We start from the raw sequence: 9,421 nt of genomic DNA, 5'->3' as shown, positions 1-9,421 counted from the left end.
CGCCCCTCTTTCTCTGTGCCCTCCCTCCTCTCCTCTCCTCTCCCCTCCTCCTTCCCAGGTGAAGCAGCCACCGCTTGCAGGTCCGCTTCCCTGGCTTTTCCCCTTCTTCCGGCCCCTTCCTTCTGCCTTTTGCAGAGGGCCATGGAGAGCCCCCCAGGGCTGGAAGGAGAGCGCCTCGGCCAGCCATAGCCCCATAGGACCCCCCTAGATTGGGGCCAAGCCAGGTAAGCACTGCCAGCCTCCAAACTTCGGAGGAACAAACCTCTTGGAATCCTTCATCAAAGAGATTAGCTCTTTCTTCAACCTCTATCTTTCACTTCTATCTAGAGGACCTCATCACAAAAAATACCCAATATGCCCAAATTTGAATACTAGGGGGTTGAGGGGGATTGATTTTGTCGTTTGGGAGTTGTAGTTGCTGGAACCTAAATTAAAAGAGTATTCTGAACTCCACCAACACAAAACTGCCATGACCAGCAGAAAATACTGGAAGGGTTTGGTGGGCATTGACCTTGAATTTGGGAGTTGTAGTTCACCTGTATCCAGAGAGCACTGTGGACTCAAACAATGATGGATCTGGACATGGCACAAATGCTCAATATGCCCAATTTAGAGATAAGGTAAAGGTTTTCCCCTGACATTAAGTCCAGTCGTGTCCAACCCTCGATCATTTTAGTTGCCCTCCTCTGACAAGCTGGAATGTGTCCAGAGGAGGGCGACTAAAATGATCAAGCGTCTGGGGAACAAGCCCCATGAGGAGCAGCTTAAAGAGCTGGGCATGTTTAGCCTGAAGAAGAGAAGGCTGAGAGGAGACATGATAGCCATGTATCAATATGTGAGAGGAAGCCACAGGGAGGAGGGAGCAAGCTGGTTTTCTGCTGCCCTGGAGACTAGGACGCGGAACAATGGCTTCAAACTACAAGAGAGGAGATTCCATCTGAACATTAGGAAGAACTTCCTAACTCTGAGAGGTGTTCAGTAGTGGAATTTTCTGCCCCGGAGTGTGGTGGAGGCTCCTTCTTTGGAAACTTTTAAACAGAGGCTGGATGGCCATCTGTCGGGGGTGCTTTGAATGTAATATTCCTGCTTCTTGGCAGGGGATTAGACTGGATGGCCCATGAGGTCTCTTCCAACTCTTTGATTCTATGATTCTATCGGTGCTCATCTCCATTTCTAAGCTGAAGAGCCGGCATTGTCTGTAGACACCTCCAAGGTCATGTAGCCAGCATGACTGCATCGAACGCCATTGCATGTTTTCAAACTGCTAGGTTTCATAGAATCACAGAGTTGGAAGAGACCTCATGGGCCATCCAGTCCAACCCCCTGCCAAGAAGCAGGAATATTTCTCTCACTTCTTGTTGTCTTACTCCCATTCTTAACTAAGAGTCGGTCAGTCAGAAGCTTGTAACTCAGAGATGGCATGTATTCTGATTTGATTCCAATTTCCATAGAATCATAGAGTTGGAAGACACCTCGTGGGCCATTCAGTTCAACCCCCTTCTGCCAAGAAGTAGGAAAATTGCATTCAAAGCACCCCCGACAGATGGCCATCCAGCCTTTGTTTAAAAGCCTCCAAAGAAGGAGACTCCACCACACTCTGGGGCAGAGAGTTCCACTGCTGAACACCTCTCAGAGTTAGGAAGTTGTTGTTGTTGTTATTATTATTGTTATTATTATATTACCTCTCAGAGTTAGGAAGTTCTTCCTAATGTTCAGGTGGAATCTCCTTTCCTGTAGTTTGAAGCCATTGTTCCACGTCCTAGTCTCCAGGGCAGCAGAAAACAAGCTTGCTCCCTCCTCCCTATGACTTCCCCTCACATCTTTATACACAGCCTTCATTGTGTCTCCTCTCAGCCTTCTCTTCCAGTTCTTTAAGCCGCTCCTCATAGGGCTTGTTCTCCAGGCCCTTGATCATTTTAGCTGCCCTCCTCTGGACACATTCCAGCTTGTCAACATCTCCTTTCAATTGTGGTGCCCAGAATTGGACACAGTGTGATTCCAGGTGTGGTTTGACCAAGGCAGAATAGAGGGGCATCATGACTTCCCTGGATCTAGACACTATACTCCTTATTTATGCAGTCCAAAATCCCATTGGCTTTTTTTGTCGCCACATGACATTGTTGACTCATGTTTAACTGGTGATCCACGATCTTTTTCACATGTCCTGCTGTCGAGACAGCCATCATCCCCCATTCTGTATCTCTGCATTTCATTTTTTTCTGCCTAAGTGGAGTATCTTGCATTTGTCTCATTTGTTTCTGTTGTACTTCACTTTGTTAGTTTTGACCCATCTCTCTCATCTGTTAAGATCATTTTGAATTCTGAATTTTGAATTTGTGCTTTGGAAGGTAATTGTTCCCTGGTGAAACAGCGGATTAAACTGCTGAGCTGCTGAATTTGCTGACCAAAAGGTTGGCAGTTCGCATTCAGGGAAATAGGTGAGCCCTGCTGTTAGGCCCAGCTTCTGCCAAACTAGCAGTTTGAAAACATGCAAATGTGAGTAGATCAATAGGTACTGCTTCTGTGGGAAGGTAATGGTGCCCCATGCAGTCATATCAGCCACATGTTCTTGGAGGCGTCTACGGACAACGCCGGTTCTTTGTCTTAGAAATAGAGATGAGCACCAAGCCCCGAGAGTTGGACAAAACTAAACTTAATGTCAAGGGGAAACTTTTACCTTTACCTAGTTCAAGTTGGTTTAGACTGTCTGCCAGAGGCAAGAAGGTTTCCATCCCCGTTCCATTGGCCTCCAGATTGAATAATCTTGCCTTTATGAGTGGAGGGTATATTATATTATCTGATTATAAAAGCTTTGAACTGGAGTATATGAGTCAATGCTGCCATATAATCCAGTTCAAAGCAGATAATCTGGATTTTATATGGCAATGTAGATCCAGTCTTAGGTCCTTCCACCACATCTGAAGTCAACAAGGCAATTTTGGCTTGCCAGGCAGCCCTGTTTTGCCCAATTCTGGCCTAGATGCATGGGAATTGATGGGGGCGTATTAGATATAGGGACAGAAGCTACAAGACCATTAAATGATAACCAAGGTAGCAAATGGCAACATTCACTTCCCTCAAGCAGACAAGAGTTCTTTCTCACGCCTTGGACATTTCACAGATATATAAGCCTCATTTGTCTAACAGACCTCACAACCTCTGAGAATTCCTCCCATAGATGTGGGCCAAATGTCAGGAGAGAATGCTTCTGGAACATGGCCATACAACCCAGAAAATTTACAGCAACCCAGTGATTCCAGCCATGAAAGCCTTTGACATAACATTGCTCGAGATGTTCTTGCTGTGATGATGATGATGATAATAATAATAATCCTGCACAGTAGTTATCCTCTCCACCAGCTCATTTCTTTTGAATTAGTTATGGCAGTCCCTGCATTTTGTCTCTATTCGTTGTGGTAGTTCATAGAGTGGTGGTTAGGATTAGGAATTTCAGTGCCCAAGGTACCCAGTTTACTAATCCTTGGAGAAACCCTCTGCCAGAGTTTGTTCCTCAAGCCATCCTCTTGTCTGGGCTACCCCTGCGTGTCGTACCTTGGAGAAACTATTAATGGGCAGGCAACAGAGCTCTGAATGTGGCTGGATTTGACCACTATTTCCTTTTTTTTAAAAAAAATATTTTTTTGATTTTTTGCTTGTACAGTGAAAGAGGGGGAACAATACTGTAGATAGAAAAGGTGGGAACAATTTAAGCGGGTATTGAGTGATGGGAAGAGTGAAGGATGGGTAACGGGACCAGGTGGGGAAGAGAGTTTGGGAGGGGGGTGGGGTTGGGTAAAGGGGTCGGAAAGAGGGGGAAGAAAAAGTGTTTGACTCCCGTTCAGTCCACAGGGAAATAATCAACAGTTTTATTAATTCTTCTTATATCTGCATTGGTCTTGGTTCAATCTCCCACGTAGCACCTCAAATATCCAGTTTAACTTGTTTTCTTATGTATTCTCCAAAATGTTTCCAATTGGTTTGTTTCTCTCTGTTCCGTTCTTCTAATATTTGCGAGAGCTTGTCTAAATCTCTGAATTCTATCATCTTTTTAATCCAATCTTCAACCATTTCCTACTCCCCATTGCACCCACATCCTTATCCTTTCTATCCTTATCCTGTCCTCCTAACAGTCCGAACATGGAAATGTTGCTATGTGCCTTCATGTTGTTTCTGACTTATGGCAACTTTAAGGAGGCTGCCAGAGGTCTCTCATTTTATTTATTTATTTACAGTATTTCCTTTCCACCTATCTCACCCCAAAGGGGACTCAGGGCGGATCACAGAACACATATCTGGCCAACATTCAATGTCGTTAAACACTGACAGGACAAACACAGTACACAGATAGATGTAGATAGGCTTTTTCCATCTTTGGTGTTTTAGGGTTTGTGCTCGATTCCAGCCATGTGTATGTGTGTGGTTGCTCCATTCTCCATGCTGAAGAGCCTTGTTCACAGAGTTCTTCCTTTCGATCAAATCACCAGCATTTTTCCAGTATTTCCTTATGGTGCCATTAAAATACCTCCCTGCTTAAGCAGTACCTATTTATCTACTCACAGCTGTTTTCGATCTGCTAGGAGGGCAGTGAGCTGGGTTGAAGGTCAGGTGGGCTCACCCCTGACCTGGGCCTCGAACTGCCAATCTTTCGATTGACAAGATCCATTGCAGCTAGTGGTTAACCTGCTCTGCTAAAGCCTGACTCGCATGGGTTTCTTCTTGGAAATATTTGTTCAGAGTGAGCTTGACATTGCCTTCCTTTGAGGATGAGAGAATGTGACTCACCCAAGGTCACCCAGTGATTTCTTTGGTCAAGCAGGGATTTGAAACTTGATCTCAAGAGTCACAGTCAACTACTTTACAATCAACTACATTACACTGGTACTCAATGTTGTATTTCCTACAACCTATATGTTGATCATGCAAAGGTTGCTGACTTAGCTTTTGGGAGCAAGTTACAATATTCAAGAGGACAGACAAATTGAGGATGATGGAGGATGGGATGCCTGATGATGTTTCCGCTCGGTTTGAAGAATGACTAGCAGAAACGTACCATATATACTTGAGAATAAGGCGAGCTTTTCAGCCCCTTTTTAGGCTGAAAAAGCCCCCCTCGGCTTATACTTGAGTCAAGGTTATTTATTATTTTACTCTGTTGTTGCTGTTGTTATTATTATTATTATTATTACATTTATTATTTTATTCCATTTAGTATTATAATATTTACATTATTTTACTCTATTATTATATTTATTATTTTACTCTATTTTATTATAACATTTATTATTTTACTCTATTATCATTGTTATTACATTTATCATTTTACTCTATTATTACTTTTATTATTACATTTCCATTATTTACTCTATATTATTATTATTATTACATTTAATATTTTACTCTATTATTATTGGAAGGATACGTAAGCATGTTTACATTGAAGAAGGTTAGAATAATAGTGTAATCAGAGTTGGACAGTCTTATCTTAAATTACAGTTGTATGTAAATATTCAAAAACATTTAAACTATGGATGCCTCGGTTAATGTAATTTTATTGGTATCTATGTTTAATTTTGAAATTTACCAGTAGCTGCTGCATTTTCCACCCTCGGCTTATACTTGAGTCAATACATTTTCCCAGTTTTTGTGGTAAAATTAGATGCCTCCGCTTCTTTTTGGGTTGGCTTATACTCGAGTATATATGGTACTATTGCTCTGATCTCTTCTTATCTGCAAGAGCCAGGATTGGAACCACAGCCTTGATCAATTAATATTTCTTGGGACAACAATAGATTAAAATGGTAGTCCCAGAGGCTCCTATGTTAAATAGTGAAGTTTGACAGTTTTAGGATTTCAACTCAATGAGGTTTTCTTTGGGGAAGAGTGCTCAGTTTCAATGATAGTGGGTTTCTCAAAGTGTGGTAAGTCGACCTTGCTGTATTTGGGGCTTGACAGGCTCATTCTGCTGAAGAATGCACGTTCTTTTAACTGGCCCCATTTATCTATCTACTGTGCTTACCTTGAGTCTTCCACGTGTTCATGAATTTGGCACAGGATGGTCACACCCAAAATTTCCTGTGATAACAGTCTTTCTTGCAAAGCAGATTCCACTGCAAAACTTTGGACTGTGGTAAGAAGATGTGAAACTTTGTGTCTTGGCTTCTGGACTATACTCCCCTTTCTGACAAGGAAGTTTATGGCGTAGGATTTAGAAAACAGCTTATTGTGCCAGGAGCTGCTTCCTGGAAATTGAACTTACCTTTGAAATCGGATGGCCTTGTTTGCAAAGTGACTCATTAGTCTGAGTTGAGAACAAGGAGGAAAGCTTTTGGAGTATGTCCCTAGAGTGTTAAGGTAAAGGTAGGTTTCCCCCTGACATTAAGTCCAGTCGTGTCTGACTCTGGGAGTTGGTACTCATCTCCATTTCTAAGCCAAAGAGCTGGTGTTGTCCATAGACACCTACGAGGTCATGTGGCCAGCATGACTGTATAGAGTGCTGTTAAGAACATATGAAATGCCGGTGCTGTATGAGGCCAAAGACCTGCTCTCTCAATGGCCAGCCAGACCCTCGTGGAAAGCCCAGAAATAGGACTCTTGTTCTCTCTCTTATTTTTCTTTTGGGGAATTTCAAAATACTAAAAGCACAAGAAAGTATATTTATTTCTAACCAAGGCAATTTAAAATCTGTTAAAATAATTAAAATACTACCACCCTTCCATTCACATTCCTCATCAACTTGTATATAGAGCCGCACTACCTTTACTGGTAGTATCTTGCCAACCTTAAAAACTCTGGCATAGACACTGAGAACTGGGAAGCCCTGGCCCTTGAGCGCTCCAGCTGGAGGTCAGCTGTGACCAGCAGTGCTGCAGAATTTGAAGAGGCATGAATGGAGGGCAAAGAGAGAAACATGCCAAGAGGAAGGCACATCAAGCCAACCCCGACCGTGACCGCTTTTCACCTGGAAACCAATACCCTCACTGCGGGAGAAGATGCAGATCAATAATAGGGCTTCACAGTCACCTACGGACCCACCAGAACACTGATCTTGGAAGACTATCCTACTCGGCCAACGAAGGATCGCCTTAGTAAGTAAGTACTGGTAGTATGGCTCCATATACAAGTTGGAGTATACCTTGAAAATAAATGACTGCCCAGCATTTAGATTATGGGGTGACTGAACAAAAGGATCTCAATCTCCTTAGGTTTGGTGATATTTGCTTTATGTAATAATAATAATAATAATAATAATAATAATAATAATAATAATCTTTATTTATACCCCACCACCATCTCCCCCAACGGGGACTTGGGGCAGCTTATATGAGGCCAAGCCCAAACAACAAATTACAATGAAATAAAATACAATAAAAGAAAAAGCAAAAAGCAAACTACAACATAGTAAAATGCGAAAACAATAAGCAATATACACTGTTTTTCAATGTACTGTTTTTCAAGTTTGTGGAGTCCACAATTAAGCTAATATTGTGGATAATTCCAAGAGATTTCATTGCAGTTTTTACTACTCCTCATTTCCTCCATCCTAAATTAGATCACTGGTATTTATTAAGTGGTCAGACCTGTTCAGTCTTTCCTTGAAGAAAGTTGGGGTTGGATACCTGATTTTTCTCACAATACTTTGAAGAAGGTTAAACAGAGCGAACCATCTTACCAGTTTCATGGATGAAGAGAGATTTATGTTTAGTTATGTCAGACCTGGTCTGGCAATTTGCAGCAGACTTTCAACTACTGTGTCCATACCTCCTTCACCTAAACTGTGCAAGCGAGTTCTTTTTGGTCCTCCCCTGAAAGTCTAAAATGTTAATGCAAGAAATATGTTTTGAGGAAAGAGTTTATTATAGAGATACAAATGGGACAAGAAGCAAAATATTGCATTGTTGGGGGGCGGGGGAGGGGGCTGATGTCTATTCTAATTCCTCATCCGCATTTTCAATTTTCACTGGGCTAACAGACATTCAGTAAATGGCAACAGACATTCATGATTAGTCCTCCACATAGGGCTGTTTCTGGTTCTCTCTCTCTGTTCTAAAAAAGCACTTCATTCCAATATAGCAGTGCTTCCCAATCTGGGTTCTGTGGACCACCAGTGGTCTGGAAGAACTAAAATATGGTCTGCAGCCTCACCTTACTTACTTTAAGGTTGGCTTTGAGCCCATCTTTAAATCTCCTTTCCTGCCCACCAATATCCCGTTTTCCGTTCTTGAGTTCAGAGTAGAGCAATTGCATTTGGAGATGGTGATTGGGTATTCGGACAATGTGGCAGGTCCAGTGGAGTTGATGGCGGAGGGCCATCACTTCAATGCTGGTGGTCTTTGCTTCTTCCAGCATGCTGACATTTGTCCGTCTGTCTTCCCAAGAGATTTGCAGGATTTTTCGGAGGCAGCGCTGATGGAATTGTTCTAGGAGTTGCATGTGACGTCTGTAGATAGTCTACGTTTCACAACATATAGCAGGTATGGGAGGACAATAGCTTTATAAACAAGCACCTTGGCATCCCTACGGATGTCCTGGTCCTCAAACACTCTGTGCTTCATTCAGAAAAATGCTGTACTCGCAGAGCTAGGGTGGTGTTGTATTTCAGTGTCAATGCTGTGGAGAGGTGGCTGCCAAGGTAGCGGAAATGGTCAACATTTTCTAATGTTACACCATTCAGCTGTATTTCTGGCATTGGAGAGGGATTGGCTGGTGACTAAAGAACTGAAGAAGGGTTGGCTGGTGAGCGATTGGAGATAGAGAGGGATTGGAGAGTGATTGGCTGGTAACTGCAAGAACTAAAATATAGTCTGCAGTCTCACCATTACTACACTGTTGCAACGAGAGAGACTGGTCTTGTGGAAAAAAGTTGGAAGAAAGGTGGGATAAAAAGAAAGGAAGGTAGGTAGGTAGGTAGGTAGGTAAATGGGTGTGGAAAATTAAAATATCTCAACATCTGAGTGTTCAGCCACATTGACTCCAACGAACATCACTCTAGGCAGCATCATTTCTTTCCCCTATTGGTTGATGGATCCTCATTTGTAAAATCATCTTCACCCTCTGACATCATTGATTAATGCTTAATTCTAAACATATTTAGAGGTAGTGCGTTTCAACAGTAAGCATGTTTTGCTAATATTATGTATTAGACTTGGGTTTAAAGGTCCACGGAGGCATGAAAGCAACTGGGAAGCCTTGGATTGTGGAGCCAGCCCTATCAATAGGCAGTTAGAACCATCTCAGAGGGTAGCTTCTATGCTCCTTCTGATTTCAAAGACCAACACTGCTGAATTATTCATATATAGTGGAAGACACTATCAAATGATTGCTGTAATCAGATTAAATTACCTGTCTTGTTAGCTTCTGTGTATGGAATCAATAGGTGGGAACACTATCTTTTTCATAGCTTTATGTAACAAGGTATTTTGAG

The 9,421-nt window shown here is 42.3% G+C and overlaps 1 protein-coding gene across 2 annotated transcripts in view; it reads left to right on the top strand.

Moving 5' to 3' along the window:
* Window positions 1–40: 40 nt before the first annotated feature.
* Window positions 41–9,421, top strand: part of LOC132780227 (serine protease hepsin) — a 46,148-nt gene continuing 36,767 nt past the window's right edge. Inside the window, exon 1 of one of the 2 annotated variants that reach the window (XR_010908821.1) lies at window positions 41–224. The gene's annotated coding sequence lies outside the window, so the exon portion shown is untranslated. The remainder of the gene's footprint in view (window positions 225–9,421) is intronic. The other variant, XM_060783815.2, reaches the window with a different exon arrangement.

Source organism: Anolis sagrei, chromosome Y (assembly GCF_037176765.1).
Source record: "Anolis sagrei isolate rAnoSag1 chromosome Y, rAnoSag1.mat, whole genome shotgun sequence".
NCBI classification, from domain to species: Eukaryota; Metazoa; Chordata; class Lepidosauria; order Squamata; family Dactyloidae; genus Anolis; species Anolis sagrei.
The sequence above is the reverse complement of the archived record's forward strand: the minus strand, read 5'-3'. Positions and strand labels throughout refer to the sequence as shown.